This window comes from Triturus cristatus, chromosome 12 (assembly GCF_964204655.1).
Source record: "Triturus cristatus chromosome 12, aTriCri1.1, whole genome shotgun sequence".
Lineage (NCBI taxonomy): Eukaryota > Metazoa > Chordata > Amphibia > Caudata > Salamandridae > Triturus > Triturus cristatus.
In genome coordinates, this window is record NC_140595.1 from 523,276,351 (window position 1) to 523,295,717 (window position 19,367).

The following is a 19,367-nucleotide window of genomic DNA, read 5'->3' on the forward strand; positions in this document are numbered from 1 at the left end:
ATGCAACCACAAGAAATGTGGAGGTAGTTCGATCTGGGTGCTGGGCACTCAACTCTGAATGTATTATGTACAGAACTGTCAGGAGTCAGTAGCAAAACACCAAGAAAGCCACTAATCTCTAAGATCGGTCAGCAGGGACGATGGTGTGAAGAGAGCCCCCTTCCTTCCCTGGGAACAACCCCACACAGAGGAGCACACACACCACTGCATAAGGAAGCTCCCCAGGGAAAAAGGGAATTGGAGAAAATAATAAACACTGCAGATTGTGGTATAGCATCTGGACTGTGTTTGGTAGGAAGCGCCGCCCAGCGTTTAGTCAAGATCCTTCATGGGATAACTGCATGGGAAGGAAACAACAAAGAAGGAAACGTGAGGGGGAGGGATGCCCATATTAACGATCATACAACATACCCCCTTACTGGCTACCCCGGGATTCCTTACTCACTCAAGTGTTCCACAATGGCTCTGGAATTATATGTACCAAGGACCAAGAGCACTCTGCAGGGCGCATACATTTCAAGGGGAGGGAGGAGCTACCGGACCAGGATTCTCTCCCTGGCTCTGGACCGTGACAAGAACTCTGGAAGTTCTCCAATTATGCATTATTTAAGAAAAACGTGAAAACATTTCTATTCTAGAGGTTACTAGTCTTACATCACAAGTGGCAGGACCCTGAAGAACTTGAAATTACCACCCAGTTGGCCCACTACCAAGAAATCACCAAGAGAACAAGAAATTGTCAAGGTTATTCACTGTTTGCTTGAGGAAGAGGTCAGTGTGTCCCAAAAAGTCTCACCTACCCTCAACAGTTTTACAAAGTAGCTCCCATCACAATCCTGGGGTAAAGAGAAAGTAAATAAATAGAATGTCTGTGCCTGATGAATATATTGAGGTTGGTTGAACTACAACTGCTTTCAAGGCTTGGGTGCTGTCATGACACAGCTCTAAATGCAGGATCGGAGTTAGGGTGGTGCAGCCACACCTGGCGCTGAGGCGGAGGTGGCTGTGTTAAGAAATACATTATAGGTTTAAAAGCACCCTTGTGTGTCCAGCAGATTTCAGGCAACAATAAAAATGTTAAGATAACCCTGGTGAAATAATGCTTCTGCTGTAGAGAGATGGAGTGTTGTCTAGTGACACTTTTGACTCATCATAAAGTAGCACAGAGGGTTAATGCTGCTGCACAAAACGTGGACCATGCAGATTACAGAACTGTATTTAATGTGGATAGCTCAGTGGGTCTTTTGTCACAGAGATCCTTTTGTTACATGCAGTTCATAAGTTACAATCCTAATATAGCACAGTGACCTATGAACTGCCATCAGAGAATGACATGCAAACTGCATGGTTTAGGTAGAACAATATGCTTGTTTCTCCAGTCTTTCATTATCCTAATGTTGCTAAAAAGGGTTTGTGTAGAAAAACATTCTTGTTAGAAAAGCCAGCCCCAACTACTTTGTTACTTTTGAAATCCTCAGTTTGTGCTTCTCCAGGTCAAGCACTCTTAACATATACTACCTACTAGTAAGGAAGACGGGACTCCTACACCTTGTAATCCTAATTGTATCGTGCAGCATTTCTTATGACTGATTTACACATGTACATTTCATTGTCTTTGTATAACAAGTATGTGATGTAAAGTGTTCTGACACCCTTCACTGATATGAGTAGCGCCAGGGCCAGCTTTAACATTGGAGGGGCCCAGCGCAACATCCATTTTTGGCACCCCCCTCCATGACCTCCTCCTTGAATTCCCTCACTAACAGCTGGCAAAAGTGCTCCTCATCTCTCCATAGCCCCTCTCTCACATATATTTCATTTGTTTTAAAGTGCTAGTGAAGGCTGGCTTTACTACTCCACTAAGCAATCCACATAAAATACAGATCTGGGGGCATATGTATGAAAGGAAAAATTAGTCGCAAACGCTGCGAATCGCAAAAAACAGCGTTTGCGACTGATTTTTCGCAATTTCATATGTATGACACAGTTCCACACAGAAAACTAAGAAATCGCAAAATTAGAGATTTCTTAGGCTGCGAAACATTGAAACTGCGATTTTACTTGCGAATACTTAATTTGCGATTTCTTAGCTTAGCGAAAATCGCAAACAAGAAATCGCAAACTAAGAAATCGCTAGCGCATGTAAGAAAAAAATCGCTAAATGCGATTTCACGAAATTCGCAATTTAAGAAATCGCAATTAACACCAATTGCTTGCAGGTGGTAAACTGGTGCAAAGTACATAAACCACCCCACAATGCAACAGACCCACCCACAATGGCAGCAATGTTCGTGATAGCCAGGAGGCTGCGTATTCGGGCCCTTGCTCAGAGGAGAATGAGACAGGAACGCATATTCAGGCTGCGCATCACCCTGTTCCAGCACACTGAAGAGGACATCTATGACAAGTACAGACTGCACCCACAGACCATAATGGACCTGATTGAGGAGCTGAAACCCTACTTGGAGCACCCTACACGCAGGACACAAACAATTCCCACACATGTGCAGGTCCTGTGCTCCCTGCACCTCCTGGCGTCAGGGAGTTTTCAACGGGTAATAGCGGAGGTTGGTGGGGTGTCACAGAGTGCACTGTCACGTTTCTTCCATGCCTTCCTAGATGCAATGCTGCAGAGGCTCTCACATCACATTTACTTCCCCACCACCCAAAAGGCATTACAGCAAACAAAACTGGACTTCTACCAGATTGCACGTTTCCCCCACGTCATTGGCTGCATTGACGGGACCCATGTGGCCATCACACCCCCAGCAGCAACTGAATATGTCTACAGGAATCGGAAATGCTACCATTCCCTCAATATACAGATTGTGTGCAACGCTAAGTATCTCATCACAGACATCGTACCCAAATACCCCGGCAGTACACATGACTCTTTCATCGTCAGACACAGTGGAATACACAGATGTCTGAGTGCTGGAGAGTTTGGGGAGGGGTACCTGCTAGGTAAATACATGGCACACATCAATACATCCACTACATCACTTGAGGGGGGGGACATTGACTTACCTATTGTGTTTGTCCATGCAGGTGACAGTGCCTATGCAGTGCGCGACTTCATCCTGACCCCATATCTGGATCCTGCAAATGCTAGTGAGAGGAGCTACAACAGGGCACACAGATCTACACGCTGCGTCATTGAGCGAACCTTTGGAATCCTGAAGAGCCGCTTCAGGTGCCTGCATAAAAGTGGAGGTGCACTGCAATACAGCCCTGAGACCTGCTGTAAAATCGTGGCTAGCTGTGCAATGCTACATAACATGGCAATGAGGAAAGGCACCACAATTGATGTGACCGATACAGACACATCGGATGACGAGCGCCCTGCTCCCCCTGCCAGACCTGCAGCAGGAGTTGGGGCAGCTGCTGGACGCCAGAGACGGACAGAGATCACACAAAACTACTTCTAGGTGAGTAATGATGAAATGAGACAACAAAGCTTGATGATGTGTCAAGTGTTTAATCACACTTCACATGTAAGAAATAGTAGCTGTCCCCAGCACATGTTGTGCACACAGTGCAGGTAAGCCACAAGTAATTGTACAAACAGCATTTTCAGGTTAATGCACCCGTGTTGCAGTGAGTGTCCCCGCAGATGTTCACCTCCTTCGGTGACATCCAGGCTGAGTGCCCCCCATGGTGTTCCCTTGGCCTGCACCCTGTCTGGCACTGCGGCGTCTTTCCCCTGGCAAGGTGGGAGTGAGGCTGCTGCGACTTGAGGTGTCCTCACTCTCGGCAGAGGCCATTAGTGCGCTGCCACCAGCATTGGCTGTCTGCAGCTGGTCCACAGCAGTGGTTACCTGCGCAAGCCCTCGGGCAATATCCTGGCAGCAATGTGCCATGTCGACCTGCATTGTTACGCTTCTGTGTGTGAGGGTGCTGGTGGTGGTGCAGAGGCGGTTCACGGCCTTAGTATAATTGTGTAGGCGTGCATTGGCACGTCGTCCAGCCCTGTCATTTGCAGCTTGGGTGTGCCTCAAAGTGGCACAGAGCTCATGGATTGCCCCTGCCATGTTCTTCTGGTCCTTGTGTATGCGGCATAGCTGCCGATTAATTAACCGCAGTGCTTTGCTTTGCAGGCGCTGTTCCTGCAGCATGCTCTGTTCCAGGCCTGAGAACACGGACCCTTCTGCTTCAGTTGCAGTGCTGCTCCTGGGCCTTGATCTGGATGTCTCCTGTGGTCTTATCCTTGGCGTTTGTGTGTCATGACTGGGCATATGTGACACACCCTGACTCCCCTCTCTCCTGTTGGTGTCATCCCCTGTGGCAGGTACTTCGTCCTCAAATGGAGGCAGTGGGGGCACATGTGTGCGCTTCCTGCGCTGGATTGGCTGCTGCTCTGTGTCATCGCTGGAGTCCGCAGGGTCTGCAGGCTCCTCTCCCTCTGCGCTGTCTTCTTGTGCCATGCCATGTGCTGTGGATGTAAAGGGGACTACATGAGTTTGTGTTATTGTCTGCATATGGCAATCAATAAAGTTACTACTTTTTTTTGGCTAACCTCTGACACTGTATCATTCACTTATCCCCAACCCACATGTTGCATTTAATTTCGTTAGTGTCATGGACACACAGTCAGACACAGTACTACGAGTCCCATGATGCATTGCTGGGTGTGCTGTAAGACTTGGCCTGGATTGACATTTTGGGAGTTTACTATGTGCATTTGGGGAAGTGTGCAAGGGATGGGGAGGAGTGCAGATTGATTTTGCATGCATCTTACCTTGACTGCTGGATGCAGGGTCGAAGCTGTCTATGTCAGCCACACCACCAACGCTCTCAGGCAGGAGAGTAGACTCCACGAGCTCCTCATGGGGGGTTGGCTGCTCTGCAGTGGATGGTCCTCCTCCAGTCTGATTGGCGTCCTTCAGTCTGGCTGCCACCCTCTCCTTGGACCTCGGGCGCATGTCGTACCACCGCTTGCGCAGCTCTTCAATGGTACGTGTGGTGACTCCCACTGCATTCACCTTACTCTGTATCTCTAGCCAGATTTTCCTCTTCCTGGCCTCTGGGACACGCAGTGCCTTCTTGCCGAAGAGGAGCTCATGGCTGCAGACCATCTCCTCAATGAGGACCTCCTGCTCCTTTTCAGAAAACTTATGTTTTCTCTTCCTTTTCTCTGCATCCTTGCCCTGCTGTTGTTTGGTGGAATCCATTGCTGGTTGCACTCTCCTGGGATGCCTCCTCACACTCCCCAAGCAGCCTCTGGGTGTGGCTCAGGTGAGCAGGTGCAGGAAATCACTCCAGTTTCCTGTTTGTGATGTCATCAGGCTTCACCTGGCTTGCAGATTCCCGTTTTTGCGATTTCTTAATTAGCGAATTTTGCTATTAAGAAATCGCAAAGCGGGTATCTGAGAATTATTTGCGAGTTTTAAGGAATCGCAAATGATTAGCGATTAATTTTTTACATCCCGTTTAGCGAATCTGAATTTGCGAATCGCAAAATATCGCAAATTAGGATTCGCTAAACGGGAGTTTGATACATATGCCCCCTGGTCTTTGCAGTAGGCATATTAACCGTTTGCACTACTTTATGGTGAGTTAAAACTGCCACTAGGCAAAATTCTGATCTCTCTCTTTAGCAGGAACGTTAATCACAAGAGTTATCATGACATTTGTATTGCTGCCTGAAAGCTGGACACTCAAGGAACTCTGCAGCAGGAGCCTTTAAATTGTGAGTTATTGCTAAACAGAGCACCCCCCCATGAGGTCACTGCCCCCCCCATCCAGGTCAGCGCCCAGTGCGGCCGCACCGGTCGCACCGGTCTAAAACCGGCCCTGAGTAGCACCATATAAAGAATTAAATTCATTTGAGAGAGGGGTTATAAGCAGCAGCGTAGCATAAGTTGCCAGTGCCTGTGGCAAGGCAAACATACTTCCGCTTTTCATTTAAAATGTTGCGCCCCCTAAGAATTTTTTGCTCGGTGCAACCGCCTTTCTGCTCCCCGCACTCTTTGCCACTGGCGCTGAGAGATGAGGGGCACTGTTGGAGGGTGCTAGTGAGAGAATCCCAGGAGAAGAAGGTCATGGGAGCGCCAAACAAGATTGTTGCACTGGGCGCCACCCGAGCTAAAGCTGGCCCTGTCTGAATGTTATCATGGCCCCATCCGTGCCAGAACTCTGCCAGGGTTCACACTGACCTGAATGTCCTGTAGCTGGATACCTATCTAGTGTCCCTGTAAGAGCAAAAAATAAATCACTGCAGAGGAAGAAGGGCACACTGACTGTCTTTCTGTTTGCAGTGAAATCCAAAGCAGCCAGCAGTGAAGCAGTCGTTGGTGGATTGACAGGGTTAGACTGGCTTGTAGAGCAATCTGGAAGTGCTTGAATGGCTGATCTGACAGATCAGTGTGTGGGCCGTTTTTTAATCTGTTTGTGGGCCTCTTTTATGCTCTGATATTGCCTGCAGCAAGCACAAATAAATGCATTCTCCCTTACCTTGCAAAAAACCTATTCAGCATGTTTTTACAAGTTCAAAACTGACCTGATTTGTAAATGTGGGTGTTAGAAATTGAGTTACTGGTTGACCGGGAGTTTGCCCTGATAAAGCAGCAACCACAATCCTACTCAGGGTAAGGCACAAGCAAACCCCAAATTAACCTATGTTCAACCCTCTGGTAGCTTGGCTCAGAGCAGTCAGGCTTAATTCAGACGCAACACTTCAAACAGTAAAACAGTGAAAATACCGCACAGAAAAAGATCTCACACCTGGTTAGAACAATAAAGCTTAATTTAATTAATTATACAAGACCAAAATGACAAAAAATCCAATTAGTAGAACTGGAAATATTAAATTCTTAAAGTCTCAGGGTAAATAGCGCCAAAAAGCACAAAGTGATAATTCTGGATGACTGGTCACACTGGACTGGAAAAAGCTGCAATTTTAGGCCAACTGCAATGGAGCGCAGGCCGGCCACAGGAACCCAGTTAGGTCTGCTGAACAAAGTACCTTAAATGTGGGTTGCGGAGAGTTGCAAGGATCCAAGTCGAGGATGCACAGCTGGAGTGATGTGTTGGTTCCGAGATGCGGCCAGGCTGCGATGCAAGGTTCTGCTCAGTCATCGAGGATCCCATCGATCAGGGTTTGTGATGGGAAGTCCGGCGTCAAGTATGCGGTGTGTAGTTGGGCGATGCACCAGTTCTTAAGAGCTGCAAGGCTGTGATGCAGAGTCTGATGGCATAGGCAAGGCTACCATTGACGAGAGATGCAAAGGACTGCACTGAGGATGCGTCCCACAGTTGAGGTGATGTGGCAATTCTGAAGACTGTGGCAGCGAGGCGGGCTTGGTGATGCATTGCTGTTGCTGCGTGGACCGAACCATCAGTTATGCTTGGGGATGGGCAGTGCAGCAGATGAGGTGCGTCGGTTCCGCTGGATCCACAGAAGCAGGCAGGCATCTTAGGCCCACTTTCAAGGGTCCTGGACTAGGGTGGCATCACTTGGCAGAGTAGACTCACAGAAGGCAGAGTTGAAGTGCTGGTGCAAGTTTGTTGGATGCTTAATACTCTCCCTGATGCTTCAGATCAGAATGCCAGCCAACTAGCACTTGGTGTTACTATGCGGTCTGGGTTCAAAAGATGCAGGTCCAGTCCTTCTCACCCAGGCAGGGGGCAGCAGGGCATCACCGCAGGGCAGCAGTCCCTTCAGAATAGCAGTCCAGCAGAGTGGCAGTCCTTTCTGAAGCACAGCAGTCCTTTCTAGCTGAGTATCCACAGGTCCAGAAGTGCTCTGAAGTGGTGGTGTCTGAAATCCTTCAGTTGTGTCTTTGAAGTAGGGACAAGCTTCTAGAGGCATGCCTTTGAAGTGCACATATATCCAGCCTTCCCTGCCCTGGCTCCAGACCAACTACAGGGGGTATGCAGCCCTTTGTGGAGACAGGACACAACCTATTAAGGAGTAGGTGAGGCTGGGCCCAGCTCCTCCACCAAACGTGGACCAGAGATCTCTTCCCAGTTGGACATTTTCCTTATAAAATGCAATAAGGCAACTCCAATGTTATCCTATGCGAGAGATAGGCCATGCAGTAATGAAAATTGAATTGGAGAGTTTTTCACTACTAGGACCTGTAAAACTTGATAGGACATGTCCAACCTTTTTAATATACTGCACGCTGCCCTTGGGTCTGACTAAGGCCTACCTTGGGGGTGACTTATATGTATTAAAAAGGGCGGTAAGGGCCTGGCAAAAGGTTTATTTTGCCAGGTCGAAATGGCAGTGTAAACTGCACACACAGGCTCTGGAGTGGCAGGCCTGAGACATGTTTAAAGGCTACATAAGTTGGTGGCACAATCAGTGCTGCAGGCCCACTAGTAGCATTTAATGTACAGGTCCTGGGCATGTCATGTACTTTACTAGGGTCTTAGAAGTAAATGAAATATGCTAATTTGGTATGAGTCATTGTTACCATGTTTAGGGGAGAGAGCACTTTAGCACTGGTTAGCAGTGGTAAAATGTGCAGAGTCAAAAACACGAGGTCTGAAAGCAAAAAGGTTAAGGGGAAACCATTCCAAGGATGCCAGGTCTAACAGTGGGCCACTTTGTTTTAAGTGATTTGTGGCCACTTTTATTTTGGTGCCCAGACCTACTTTCAGTCCCAGTCTGATTCTGACTTTGTGGATTGTCCATACAGATCTAAAAGTAAGAAGTTACAACCTTAATACCTGTCATAGCACAGGAGCCTATATGTAGGTGCAGGAAGAGACGAGAAGAGAGGGAAGGAGGGCAGCGGAAGGGAGGGGGAGAGGAGTGGAATGGGAAATGGCAGGGGATGGATGGGCAGGAGACGGGAGGGTGGCATTTGTTCAGATTCAGAGCATGCTGGTAACATACCTTGCATTGAAACAATGCTTTAGATATTGGGGTGATTTAACGTCTGACATAATAGAGAGGTTGTACATACCTGGGTAATATGGTCCATGGCATGACCAAATCTACTGTATCGACTGGGCTAATGTGCATGCCTTCTTTGTAATGGCGTTTTACATACCACAGAAATGGAGATTCGGGCGTGGTCCAAACTGGTTTAATATGGGGTTGTGCATTATAAGTCTCCTTTGCATACTGCCAATGTAGATTTTGAGATGACAGAATGGCTTTACATTCCTGTACAATATGGAATACTGCATGATAGATTCTTTCATACTGGGGCAGTATGCACAGTGGCTTCCTGGCAGTACTTGTGTTCTATTGGCATGCTGAGAAGTGAACTGTCACAGTTATCTTGTAACAATGTGCAACAATGGTTTTTGATCATAGATGATAATGCTTAATCAGCTGCAATTCTAAGGAGTGCCCATGTATATTTGAACAGCACCTCTAGAAAACTGGGATATTGAGCATAATATCAAATGGCATATTTTTGCTACAATTGTAATTTGAAATCAAACAGTGCTAGTCATTTTATTCTGGCACAGAATTTTAAATTGATGGTATTCCTCTAGGGATGGAGTTATGATTAGGCACTTAGTCGGTCATACTTTAGTGGTGGGACTAGATACTCAGTGACACAAATGTGTCAGCTTTGCATCCAGCCTTTTTGTATCTGGCTCACAAAACAGATTTTCTGCTTTGTAAAAACTGCAGTATTGTAATATTTTGTAAATTCTTCTCCAGAAACAAAAATCTGAAGCCTGTGGCTTTATAGCAAATATATTTCGAAAATTGTGCTGTGACATACACCATTTTCCCCCCCAAGTTGTCTTTGTTGTAGACCTATTGAAAGGAACAGGCTCCCCTGTTGTGATCCCTCTCATGGTGTGGTAAATAATTTAATTACCGGGACTTAATTTGATACAGAAACATAATAAAATAGCTCAGTAAATAAGAGGCAGAATCCGTGGTATTAGAGGTTCGGAATGGGCTTTATTCCAATGGTCGATTATAATCGGTTGCTCCAAGTTCCATCACCACGAAGGTTCAGGAAGTGAAGTACATACATTATTGATAATTATTCACTTTTATACAATAGGCATTACAGTGAGGCCAATGCAAGAGGCGTAACAATTGATAGCAAAGATAACATTTCACATGCGTAGCTGAAGGAGGCGTAATTGGGTGTAACAAGGAAAACGTCATTGGTTATGATGTCACATATGGGTGGACCTATGAAATAATTTCGCAATGTCAGCAAAAATACTTGGCAGGGATGCGCGCGCAGCAGTATGACGCATGATTGACGTGCGACTAGGGGGTGAAGGGGACTTGACATTTAGCTCTACATGTGGCGACAGAAGTCTGGAGGGTCAAGTCAACCTAATCCCAAATCATATCTAACATCCTATGTTTAAAGAACTATGTTATCCAGAAGGGAGGTCTCTTAGAGTAGAATCTTATTCTATACTGACTATACTGACTGTTAGTGCGTGTACAAGCGTCTAAGTGTCTACACTAGATGCGAGGGCAGGAATCTTCCATAGTAACAGGGCTATGAATTACTTGCATGAAGACAGAGAAGCCGGGCCTTTGCTCGGTAGCTGGAAGAATGTTTATTGAAACTACTAGACAGGAATGCATCGGGCAGGGAACGGAGCAGATAATTTCGAAGGTAAAATACAGTTTCTTGGCAGGCAACAGGCTGATGTCAGGCTTCGTGAGCCGCGCAGGGAATGAGACAAAGTTCATGGTCACAGATGCAGGCTCAGACTGGAGCTTCAGAGGCAGAAAGCAAGAAAAGCTTGATGACAGAATCAGGGCCTACTTGCCTGGACTGTAAAATGGCATAAGTGAACCATATAAAGCCGGTGGCCTTTCATACTTAGGAATGGAATATCCGGCCTATTCATGGCGGATCTGAAAGAGGACATGTTGACGGTGGACGCACATGGGTTTGCGTCTTCATAACTGGAACTGGAGGGAGCATACATGTACTTGTGATTCATACATGAAACCGTTGGGGTCCAAGATAGGGGACATAACTGACCAGAAAAATCCATATTTCCACATTCCCTCCTTGTCCCCTACTTGCCCGTCAAGAGATATCAATCTTCATTAATCCGTTGATCTGTTCATATAGCATCATTTGTTCTTCTTTGTTCTTCTGGGACGAATGAAATCTTGGTGATGGGACACACGATGTGGCACACAGACCACAAATCGCTGGTCCACATTGTAGGCATAGACAGCAACTGAATAGTATGAGAAAGCCAATACCTAGGAAGGATAGGACCTTCCATCCAAAGGTAGATAATACATTCCAAAACCAACCGGACCAAGTCCAGGTGCCTGGATTCTGGTGTATCTGGCTTACAATCTTATGAAGGCGAGTTATGGCTTTATATACAGATGGCGAATTTTCTGGTATGAAAATGCAACAACTTGATCCGATGACCCTACAAGCTCCGCCCCTATCGGCCAGGATGACGTCAAGGACAAGACGATTTTGAAGCACAACAATCCGCATAGCAGACTGCTCTTCTGTTAAATTGCCTAAGGCGGAAATAGTTTCGTTCACTACTGCTTCAAGGGTTCTGGTTAATCTACGTATCAGCTTACTATTAGTAACTGTGCCTATATAGGGAAAGAGACCTTTATTGAAATCTGTGTATTTTTCCCATGCTGTTTCAGTGTAATCGACTATTGGGAGATCTCTCCTTTCTCTATTGAGTACTAAATGAGTATTTCTGTGATAATCAGGAGGAGCTAGAAAAACAGGCGGCAAAAGAAATCCAATGTAGCAGGTACCATCCCAATCTAGAGGCAAACGTACATATGCCGTCTGACCACATATGAAATAGGAATGGCGGGAAGTTCTAAATGTAGACTTGCCTGGATCACTAAATTCTACTACAGTGGTGCATCTACTATGGCCCATATGTATGGAACCATTCTTTCTTACACATAATTCACCTTTTACTGGAAATATTGACATAGCGGGCAAAATTGGAGTAGCTTCGGATTCGACATTTAGGATCATAAGATTAAGCGTAAAATTACCTAATCCATACACTTCATTTTCTAGATCAGTTCCTGTTCTCTGGGGAAATCCCTCCTTGTTAGGATAGCAGACCTTAAGTAAAACTAAATTCAAATTTCCCCATACCCAGTTATCTTGATAAACTGCAGAATTCGAATCTAGAGAATTGATTAAGCTAAACCATGCTCCACAGGAGCCGTTGTGTGTGAACGGGTATGGAAAGAGAGGTAGAATTTCTTTATAATTCTGATAGGGAGGGAGTCGGCCACATATCCAACAATTTGTAGCATTGCTAACCTGATGGGAATGATGTAACATACTAATAAACGTGTTATTGCGCAGCGCAAATCTATAAGACAACTCAAGCGGAGGTAATTCACTAAAAGAATGTTCAGCAGTAACATTATAAACGTGTCTAAAAATAGGATAATATATATGCAACAATATACTTGCAGTAATTATTAAAAGACTTAAGGAAAACAAAATTAATAACGTCACTGTACAATGACTACGCAGTGATTTACAGTACGCCTGTCGTTTCAACATTTTTCGGGTGCATTCTCTATTCAGGTCCAAGGGATACATGTCAGAGACAATTCAACCGCTTCACCTCGGAGAGGACTTAAACAATCAAATTGCTTGACTGATTGGATCTGAGGTTTAGTTTATAAAGTTCGGAATTACTCTTTTCAACAAAAGGAAGTTTTGAGTCAATGGGTGAAGACACACGAGGTGTGGTATTCACATCCGCTGGTAGTCCATGAAATTTCTTGATATGACTTGAATGAATCCAGCCTTTTCTGCCCTCGATCTTCACGGCTGTCCTTGTGGTGAGCAAGACCAATTTCGGTGACTTCCACCTAGGATCCAGCTGAGTCTTTCGATCAAAGTTCCTCACTAAAACGAAATCCCCCGGAATTACGTCATGGGGTTTCACCTCAGTGTTGTCAGGAAAAGCTGCAGCTACCTGTGAACGACAAGATTGTAGTGCAGACATCAAGGAAGCCAAGTAATCTGTCAGCATATTACAGTCAACATCAGTTATTTTGCGTGGTATTGGCGTCCCCCACATATTTGGTGGTCTGCCGAAGATCACTTCATACGGGGATAGCCCTGTTCGAGAGTGTGCTACCATTCTTGTGTAAAAGAGTGCAACTGGTAACGCTACTACCCAGTCGACACCTTTCTGTCTGCATATTTTGGACAATCTAATTTTCAGGGTCTGATTATGTCTTTCTACGAGACCTGCTGCTTCGGGGTGTCGGACACAGTGGAATTTCCACTGATAGCCTAACAAAAGTGAAACGTGTTTCATTAATTCGGATGAGAACGGCTGGCCGTTATCTGAGTGAACAACACGTGGTAAACCGTATCGTGGGAAGAATTCTCGAACTAACTGTTTGGCAGTAGTCGGGGCCGTGTAATCTGAAACCGGGTATGCCTCTGTCCAACGGGAAAGAGCACAGACAACTACGAGAACATATTTGAATCCTCGACATCGTTCTATCTGGATATAATCCATCTGGAGGACTTCAAAAGGGTGATCAGGAGGCTGAAATCCACCCTGTTCTACGGGAACGCTTTTTCCTGGGTTGAACTGACAACAGATCATACAGGTACGAACTTTTTGTTTGGCTGCAGCTCGTAAATGTTTATTGAACCAAATGTGTTGAATGCTGTCTAGCATAGCTTTTTCTCCTAGATGTGCTGGACTATGTACAGTGTTAATTATAACCTGGACCATTGAATCAGGAAGGAACCACACAGACTTTTCCTTCATCAACCATCCTTGATCCGTTTGGATCCCTCCTAATTCAGTCCATTTCTTTATTTCGTCTGGTGTAGCATGTGTCTGTATATCAATTACGTCAAGAGTAGGATCTTTAACCGTCATACAATGTGTTGGCGTCGGAACTATTGTCTTTGTCATGTCGGATGTTTGAGTTTGAGCAGTCTGTTTAGCTGTTCTGTCAGCTAGATCATTGCCTTGAGAAATGATATCAGTAACTTTCGTATGAGCTTTACATTTCATAATTGATATTGCAGTGGGTAGATGTATTGCATCTAATAAAGCATGAATGAGGGGTCCGTGCTGAATGTGGGCACCGTGAGAAGTTAAATAACCTCTCTCTCGCCACAGCACGCCGAAGTCATGTACAACTCCGAATGCATAACGTGAATCAGTGTATATGTTGACTTTTTTATTTGTGGCTTGAATACAGGCTTGTGTCAGAGCGACAAGCTCTGCTGCTTGAGCGGACAAGGTATTTATGCAATTTGTTTCAATGATTTCAGTGTCTGTTGTGACTGCGTAAGCGGCCACTAGTTCTCCTGTACCTTTTCTCATACATGAACCATCTACATACAACGTCAGGTCTGGGTCTGACAATGGGACATCTGTCAAGTCTTGTCTGGGTTTCGTCGTGATTGTAATAACATCAATACAGTCATGAGCTAGTGGGTCTGTTCCATTTACAGGTAAAAGTGTGGCAGGATTCAATGTGTTACAACGTCTGATTTCTATATGTGGCTGAAACAGTGTTAGTTCGTACCCTGTAAGTCTTGCTATAGTCAAATGTTGTGTTTGCGTTCGATTCACAAGAACCTCCACTGCATGTGGTACTTGTACTGTCAATGGATGTCCTAACACTATGGCATCGCTTTGTCTGATTGCTAAAGCTGTCGCTGCCACTGATTTCAGGCATGCAGGCAGAGCCTGAGCTACGGGATCTAATGTACTAGAAAAATAAGCACACGGTTTGTGTGATCCTGCTTGTTCCTGTGTGAGTACTGACAAAGCAGTACCTTCTCGTTCTGTAACAAAGAGTGTAAAATGTTTTCTGTAACATGGTGTTGCTAAAACAGGTGCTTGGCATAGAGCTTTCTTTAAGCTTTCAAAAGCTTGTGTATGTTCCTGAGTCCAAGGGAGAACAGTCGATGTGGCTGCCTCCTGTGTTGTCAACTGAATGAGTGGTTTTGCTAGAAATGCATACTGAGGGATCCACTGCCTACAATATGAAGTGAGGCCTATAAAAGCCCGCACCTCCTTTTGTGTCTTGGGTATTGGCATGTTAGCTATTAACTGAATGCGGTCGGGTGTAAGCTGCCTTCCCTCCTTGGACAGCGAGTGTCCAAGATAAACAACTCGCTGGACACAGAATTGCAGCTTAGAAGGGGACACCTTGTGCCCCTTTTCGGCTAGAAATCGTAAAACTGTCAGTGATGCTTTCTCACATTCGGGTTCGCTTCTAGCGGTGATCAGCAGATCATCGACATATTGAAGCAAGGCAGTGTTAACTGGCATGTGGATACTGTCGAGTTCTCGTTTCAGTGCTTGGCTATAGATGCTGGGGCTTTCTGTAAATCCTTGAGGTGCGCGTGAGAATTTGAAGCTACGTCCATTTAAACTAAATCCGAACAAATATTGGCTTTCCGGATCTATTGGGACGCTGAAAAAGGCATTTTTGAGATCAATTACAGTAAAGAATGTTGCTTCGGAATCAATAGCTGTCAGTAATGACGAGATATCTGGGACCACAGGGAATTGTGGCACAATGCATTTGTTCAATTCGCGCAAATCAATAACCAATCGATATACTGGCGGGGCCTTCGGATCTGTTCGTTTAAGAATCGGAATTATCGGTGAATTACATACATTGGAGTCTGTTTCTACAACCACTCCTTGGGCAATGAGCTCGTCAATGATTTGTAGTAAAGCCACTACAGCATCTGGTGGTAACTTGTATTGTCGCATTCGTGGTAGTACCACTCCTGCCTTTAGTGTAACTCGATATGGTGTAATATTCATGCACCCAACATCAGTAGGGCCTTGTGCCCATAGATGTGTAGGTAAAGTCTGTAGTCGGGGATCCATGTCTCTAGACACATAGTGACCTTTAAAATCACGTAAAAACAATCTTACTCCTTCCGGAGAACAACATATTATAGCTCCTAGAGCTTTCAGTGTTTTTATACCTAACAAGTTTTCTGGACAGGATTTAGTGAGCAATAAATCTGTAGTTCGGGTCAAAGGTCCTATCGTAAGTGGAAGAGGCTGTGATACTTCATTAACAATAGGTTTTCCTGAAAAACCAAGGGAAATATTCTGTGAGCCTGAGAGGGGTGCCCCTGGAACTTCACTACGTTTTATGGTTGTTCGACTTGCCCCTGTATCGAGTAAAAATGTTCTGTCTTGACCTAATAATTCACTATGTACATAAGGTCCTTCTTGGTCTACAGGGATCTCGATAAGGGGTAAGTCAACTTCCCTCTCTAGGCTGTTTCATGCATATCGTTGATAATCAGGATAGTCATACTGTGCGGTCTGGTACAGCTGTCGTGTCGTGGTTTGTGTGGCAGCAACAGGCAGCGCAGGTGCAGCTGGCACAAACTGTATAGACTGTTGCGGAGCTGGCATGGACTGTGCATGCTGCAAGGCTCCTTGTTCATTCTGATCCTGTCTAAGTGGCCGTGGTCTTTCTTTTGTAATACCTGTGGCGATATTACGCTTCAGGACTGGACAATCGTGTACATAATGACCTGGTTGTTTACAATAGTTGCATGTCCCTTTTACAGGTCCTGCTGAATCACCGGAATGTGCCGTACCCTTTTTATGTCCTTCAGCTGGAACTGTCTGGGAGACTAGCATTTTCATTTTCGTGTCTTTCATGCGTCTTTGTTCATGATCTTGTTCCTCTCTAATTCTATTGTGATGATACTGTAACATTTGTAACATTTGTGATGGGGTGTTACCTTGCCAGGTACTCTCGAATTTTAATACTCTATTCTTCACTTGGGGCAAGGAATTTTCAACTAATTTTGTCACAAACAGATGTGGGTATGATTCGCTACTTGCTTTTATGCCACTATTTATACCAAAACATTTTTCAAATCGTGCATAGAAATCACTAGTGTCTTCATCTTGCTTTTGTTTACAGGCTGAAATTGCACCCCAGTCTTCCTTTTTCGTGGTTAATAAACGTGGCAGTACCTGTACTAGTAAACCTGGTAGTGCTTTAGTTTTGTCCCCAAGCCCCGAACCTGGACCTCGGGCCTTTTCTTCATTTTCTAATGCTGTCCAGTCTATCTTTTGGTCTCCCACCTCCCACTCTTTTTCCTTGAGTTTTTCATAAATGCCAGCAGGCATCAATACCTTTAATATGGTCATAATGTCGGGATAGGTATACTCTCCCATGAGTAACATGTCTTTAATTTCTCGGTGGAAACCCGCTGGGTCTTTGTCATGACTGGGTACCACTTTCTTCATTTCTAACAATTCTATTTTCGATATGGGCGTATATACAAATACACGTTTAAACTCATTGTCCTCGCCTTTTATTGGGTGTACTTCTCGTAAGGGATTCTGTCTGTCCATGTAATACGTGGTTCTTTCCTTAATGGGCAGTGAGACATGTTCTGGGCATATAAAAAGAATGTACTGCTTTCTTGATTCTAGTATTTCTTTAATTAGCTTAGTACCTGAACCTCTCCATCTATTCGTGAGTAATTCAGTCAATATATCAGGTAAGGGACCAGGGTCTGAATGTTGGCTTTTATATAGTATAAGAAGTTGTTGAATCATATAAATCCCAGCTAAACGCTGTTCATCTGGGGTGAGATTCAAAAATGTGTGTGCTACTGTATCATCATCATACTTTCCGGGACTGTCAACCCAATGAACGGCTGACCTGGCTAATTCTTGTTCATCCATAGAATCGAGAAAATGATAACCCCTTCGTTCTCGCAGTAATTTGTCAACGGCTTGGAACGACTGCTCGGGGGACCTTATATTTATTATAGGTGTTTGAAAATTCCTGTTATTTTCTAGACATATCGGACGTATCGGGTCAGTAAGACATCTAGTACTTTTACAAGATCTTCCTCTACCTACATAGGCTATGGTTTCTGACCGTCCTGTGGGCAGTCCTGATCCTTCCTCCTCATTTTGTTCAAACTGGTCTACCGCTAATCTCTCTTCGTGTAGGCGTTCTATTTCTTTACGGATCTTTCGGCACATGGCTATTATACAGTTTTGCTTATCATGTCTCCCTTCTGATATATTCTGGCTCCATCTGGTAAGAATTTGCATTGCTTCCGGGTCTACCCCCGGTCGGTCTTGATTTCTGATCACACAATTTATGAGGAAACGTAACAGTTCCCCCTGTATTTCCACTTTCTGGTATTCCATAGCTCTGTTAATACATTCAGAATCTCGCCCTGTTTGGACAAAATGGTATATATTATCTAGATGCATAGTCATTCCTGGTAACTTCCCTAAATACACCGCGGCTCGTCTGATACGTAATGATGCCAGGGTCATTTCGTCCTCTTTTCCGGGTACAGGGTCATATCTACAATCTATAAGAAGTTCCTTAAGCGTATGGGCATTTATGAGTTTGGGGGTACGTGGATGTGCTGACTCTTGAAAGGTAAGTTTATTTATTCTGGGTGGCGTAGAAAAAATGTTGGTAGCACCTCCCGTAGCCCCATCTGGGGTATCGGGCGTGAAAGGATTCGTTGAACGCGATACAGCAACTATAGGTGTGGACACAGCTGTAGAAGCAGCTGTAGGAACAGATGTGGAAACAGATGTGCTTGCCGGGACTTGTGTCAGGATTTGGTGCTGTAGAGATACAGATACAGGATCTCGGCGTTGAACCTCCCCGGCCAACGGTCTATGTGGGGCGGGGTTAGCATACTCGGGAGCTGTGTCATCTAAATATGAGGAAAGAAAAACATCTTCTGCGGTTCTAGGATGCCCCTTGGGATGTATCTTTATTGGAAATAATGGGGGTGGCAAGTCTTTTGGTATCCCCGCAGTAGCCTTAGGTAATCCCTCGGCCAGAAGGGGATACATACCCTTCATAAGGGCATGTCTTTGTCTGTCTACTTGTTCTGATTTCACTCGTGCACCTTCTTCAATTAATAGATTTTCTCGGACTTCATTTGAATTCTCTTTACTCTTCTCTTCCTGTCTACGTGCTTTTTCTGTACGTCTATACGATTCTTTACGCCATAATTCAATGGCGTCTTTCTGTGATTGTCTAGCTTTCTTTTTCCATAATTCTTCCTCTATTTTCACGATGCACTCTGCATCCCAGGTCCCAGCCGCGGGCCACCTCTGACTTTCTGGTAATTCCTTAGTGTAGTCTACCCATAAATCAAGAAATAATATAGCGTCTAAGCCGTGTTTATGATACATGAAGTACCCTGGAGTGTCCCTAGGAGGAATAGGAACAGCTTCTTCGAGTACCCCTTTTCTAGTTGTGATCTGTCTTAATTTCGAAAAGAGCGGCATATTGAGAACTGATCTGATACTTGATCTTGAACAAACTTAATACAGTAATCACAATAATGAACAGTCATTCATACCACAATATGCAGAACGTACTAAAAACATTTAACATTTAACATTTAACTGAGCAACAATGATGATACGAT